The sequence below is a fragment of the Schistocerca serialis genome, unplaced genomic scaffold, assembly GCF_023864345.2.
Source record: "Schistocerca serialis cubense isolate TAMUIC-IGC-003099 unplaced genomic scaffold, iqSchSeri2.2 HiC_scaffold_205, whole genome shotgun sequence".
In the NCBI taxonomy this organism is placed as follows: Eukaryota; Metazoa; Arthropoda; class Insecta; order Orthoptera; family Acrididae; genus Schistocerca; species Schistocerca serialis.
Genome location: NW_026047768.1, coordinates 67,501 through 72,500, shown reverse-complemented (window position 1 = coordinate 72,500; position 5,000 = coordinate 67,501). Strand labels below are relative to the sequence as shown.

General features: G+C 47.0%; 1 pseudogene; it reads right to left on the bottom strand.

Moving 5' to 3' along the window:
• Nucleotides 1–4,679: 4,679 nt before the first annotated feature.
• Nucleotides 4,680–5,000, bottom strand: part of LOC126443925 (large subunit ribosomal RNA) — a 2,973-nt pseudogene continuing 2,652 nt past the window's right edge.

Genomic DNA, 5,000 nt, shown 5'->3' with positions numbered 1-5,000 from the left:
TCTCTCTCTTATAGCCGCCTGCTCCGGTGTGTCCTCAGAGGGATCATCATCCGGTAGCAGGGCTTGGAGGAGCACCGTTATTGTTTCTTGTCTGGTTGTGGTCATTCTATTTTCGCCTGGTATTCTTATAGATGATAAGACTGTTGGAGCTCTTATTTTTTCCCTAGCTAACTTGTATGGCTTTCCCCAGGGATCCATTGCCAGGTTATTTCTTACGAAATTTTCCCAGCTTCTTTTTCTAACTTCTATAATTTCTCTTTTATATCTCTCCCTTAGTTGTCTGTATATACGCAGTCTATGCTCCCTGTCTTGTGGGTTAAATGTGCGCTGATACCTGCGTCTTGCCCTGCGCGTAGCCTGACGTAGGTCACTTAGTTCTGGAGTCCATGGTGCCGGGTGCACGCTTTGGACTCTGCTTCTCTTTGGTACGACTGCTTCTATTACTTCCTTTATACTTTGAACTATCTGCTCCGCTGTTTCATCAACCTCGAGATCCTCATCCAGCTCTGGCGGGCTGTACTCCCGGGAGAGTCTTTCCCAGTCTACCTTTTTATAGTCATATTCTGAAAGCCATTCCTGTGGCGCCACATTCTGTTCTGATTTTAGTATATACTTTATTACATTATGATCACTGGTCGTTGCATTCTCCAATACCTCCCATTTATCTATTTTATTGGTAGCCCTGTTATTTGCCAGTGTTACATCTATATTTGTTTTTGCCCCTGCTCTATTTGAATATGTTGGTATCTCGCTAGGTGCGTTTATTATATCTAGATTTAATTCACTTATTGCATCTTCTAATTCCTGACCTTTTTCGTCTTGTTCTCCGCTGTGCCACAGGAATGACTTTGCGTTTGCATCCATTGCTATGATTACTTGATGGCCCTGTAGAGTTCTACATATTTCCTTTAGTTGTTCTAGGTACATAGTTATTGGCTCTCTATACTGACAATATATTGATACTAAATACCACTTAGTGTTTTTGGCGTGTACTTCGATTGTTACAACATGTTCATTTGTAAATTGATTTAATACTATTGTTCTTATATTACTATTTAAAATTACTATTGCAGACATTGGTCTTTCTCCCTTCATGATTATTTGAGCCGTGGCTGTCATTCCTGGGATTTTACCCTCCCGGGAGTACGGTTCTTGCAAGCATAGTATGTCAGCTTTAAGTTCTTCTGCTAATTTACGCAACTCGTAGTTTACTTGTACGCTTCTCATTGTATTAATTTGGAGAACTAAAAGATCCATTACGGATGATATGTATGGTAATGATCTTCTGGCCATGTCTTATTGGGGTCAAATCCTATTCGGCCGTATGTTGTTACCATTTGTATATATATATTTTCCAAATTGTATTTTACGCCTCTTCTTTCGTATACTTGCTTTACTATTTCCTGTAATTGTTCGTGTTCCGTGGGGATTCCGGCCGCGGCTAGCTGAATGCAGTCAACGTCCGCCAAAGCTGGATAAGTAATTCTCGAGCCGTTTGTGTGCCCCACTCTCACTAGTTGGCGTAATGCAGTGGTTAGCAGACCGGGTTCTTCTAGTCTTGCCATCTGCAGTGCGTTTTCGCATATCTTATAAGTGTTCTTTGGGTCCATTGCATTATATGTGTCACTCTTGCTTGACTGATTGTTTTTATCTTTTATGTGTTCTGAGTGGTCTCTTTTGGGCGAGCTCGGTCGTCCGTCCTCGCCCTTCATCGGCGTTTTCTTTTCATTAAAAACGGACGACCGAGGTCGTCCGTATTTCTTTCCTATGTTGTTCTTTTCTATGTCTTTGTTTTGTCTCTGTGTTGGTGTAGTGTGTTGTGTCCTGGGCGCCTCTGGTCGCCCATCTCTGCCCTCCATCGGCATTTTCTTTTCATGAAAAATGGGCGACCGAGGTCGCCCTTCTGTTTGTACTTGTGCTTCTTGCGTGTTCATTGTTTGTACTTGTGCGTCTATCATGCTTATTGTTTGTACTTGTACATCCCTTGTTGTATTTTGTTTCTTGTCTTGTATCAGTGTTTCTCGTTGTGTCTTGGGCACCTCTTGCTTTCTATCTCCGCTCTCCGTCTGCATTTTCTTGTCATAAAAAACGGGCGACCGAGGTCGCCCTTGTGTTGGTGTTCTTTCAATGGGAGTATTGGCAATACAGTTTTGTGCTGTACATGTTTTGTGTTGATTGTTATCCCGTTTGTTATCCCGTGTGTTTTTTGTTGTTCCCTTATTTTCAGGTTGTTTATCTGTGATTTCTTTTGCATCTTTTTCCCTTGCCCCTACTGCTTCTCTGATTTTCATGCCCCTTAGCGTATCTCTTAGTTGCTTGCTTGGTGATTTATGCTTCTTTCTTTTCTCTTGGGGGTTAATCTCCATAATCTGTCCTTTGTATAAGTCTTCCTAGTAACAGCTGATACGTGGGGCATTCTTTGGAGTTTGGTGCTCTACATTTTCTTTTTCCCCTTCTATTGCATGGTATACATGTCTCAGGTCTGTTCTTCTCTGGGCACTCTTTCTTGTTGTGGTTGTCCGTTCCACAGTGACCACAGGTGGGGTCACCCCAGGTACAGTACTTCTGTACGTGACCCAGATCCATACATCTGTGACACCTGGGTACCACGCAATAATCTTTGACCGCGACTGAACTATACTCCACATATACTCTACCATTTTGTATGAGTTCTTTTCTCAATGTTGGGGAAACCTCAACTACTTGATGTCCCGTATCTCTGTCTTTTCTCCCCATTCTAAATTTTGGTCTAAATTCCTTTTTGAAGTCTTGTGGGCTCATTTTTTCTTCAAAATTCTGAGTGTAAATACACTCCGTTAGTTCCTCTGGTGTCAACCTATTTGACACATCAAATACAGTCATTAATGGCCATCTTTTCTTTGTCCTCTCACATATTACCGATCTCTGTAAATCTTTGTGCCCCATTATTGTGTTCCTATCCTGTTGGGTGGGAGTTTCCACTATGACTGCATTTTTTGCAACTACTACTTTGTTTATTTTGACTTTTGCTTTGGTTGGATTAATTACTCTTGTGAATATTTCCTTCACCTCTTTTACGCTCTGTCCTTCTTTTGGCTTCAAAAATAATGCCACTCCTTGTTTTGCTGTCACTTTTTCTATACTTTCTTTCATATTGATTTGTTGTTTCTGTGGTCCTCCTGCCACTACTGTGGCGTATGTTTTTGTTTTTTCGGCTATTATTTGTTTATTTTGTCGTTCCAGCTCTTGTATCCTACCTTCAAGCTGGCTTTGGGCAATTGCCCATAGGGCCAGCTTGTCTTTTATTTCATTTAGTCTGTCATTGCTCATCTTCCCTTTATCTGTCACCAGTAGCGCATTTATCTCCTTTAGCCTTTCGGCTGCGCTCTTTATTTCATTTTCATCATTCACCTCGTATCGCTCGGAAGTCTCTCTCTCTGTATTTTCCGCCATGATTCTGAGAGAGACCAAAGAGTTGAGAGCCCGTCTCTTTCCCCGGACCGGCTCTTCTGGCATGGGGGGAGGCTAATTGCAGCTCGCTCACCAGTCCCGCCCCTGGACCAAGAGCTTTGTGAGCTGCCGGGTTTAGCGCGCCGTTTCCAGCGCACTAGTCCCCTTCCACGACTGTGCCACTGGGGATTTCACCCGTCCCTCCCCGGCAAATGCCCAGCGCATTCCGGAGAGGCGGATTCACCTCTCGGCCTTCGCCCCCTACTAGGCCGAGTTTCCACCCTAAGGCCTTGGACCCAGCCCTACTCAGGTGCTGGGTCGGTCCCCCAGACTTTCGGGGGTCTGGCCCCATCTAACCTAGCCAGGGACGTGTTACCACGCCCTGGTTTGGCGGAGCATGCCGAAATCCCCGACATGGCGCTGAGCCTTTGCCGGCTCAGGCCACGATCCCTCCCCAGCGAGTACAGCCGTGGGAAGAACTGGACAGATGTTGTGTCCTTGTTGACGCAGCTCCCCCTGCGCCATGCACCCTTTGCTTTCGCTTTGGGTTGGGGGACTTTTAACGTCGTCCATGACGTGAGGAACTGCAGTGGCAGGACCGCAGGGTTCCGGGATCGTCGTGAGACTTACCCTCATACCCCCGCCCCGCCACCGCGCTCAACTCAGGAGAGACAGCTGTTATGTCTCTCGTAACGCAGCTTCCCCTGCGCCATGCACCCTTTGCTTTCGCTTGGGTTGGGGGCATTTAACGTCCTGCCATGACGGGAGTTTTACGTCCTGCCTTGACACACGACAACCCACACCTATCGACGCAGCCCGGAAGGTGTTAAGGGAGTCAGTCCGGGTCTTATATGTGGAGTTTTACATCAACGAGACGGTGCGGCACTCAAACCCGAGTTACGTTCCCCGGAGGGTCTCCACACGTACTGGGGGATCATGACCGACCATGTCTCACCCACCGCTTTTGATAATTCACGGTGGGCCAGTGCGGACCAGTGTGGGTTGCACCCAGTTAAGGGCTAGCCTTTTAACGTCATGCATGGACGGCCCTTCCCGTGTTAGCTTCGCCCCATCTTGTGGGGGTACTGAGCGCCAGGGCCACGTCAAGGCCACGGGATAGGACATTGCGGTCCCCGCCCCACTCAGGTTCCTCTGAGCCCTGCTGAAGACAAATTTTCAGGGAATCAGAGGGTCTCCTGGCGGTTTTAACCCAGTTGTCGGGAGGCAACACACCTCCCCCGGGTGACGCCACGCAGACCGCTTTCCCAGATAGGGACAGCGGGAATCTCGTTAATCCATTCATGCGCGTCACTAATTAGATGACGAGGCATTTGGCTACCTTAAGAGAGTCATAGTTACTCCCGCCGTTTACCCGCGCTTGCTTGAATTTCTTCACGTTGACATTCAGAGCACTGGGCAGAAATCACATTGCGTCAACACCCGCTAGGGCCATCGCAATGCTTTGTTTTAATTAGACAGTCGGATTCCCCCAGTCCGTGCCAGTTCTGAGTTGATCGTTGAATGGCGGCCGAAGAGAATCCGCGCACCCGCGCGCCCCCGGAGGAGCACGC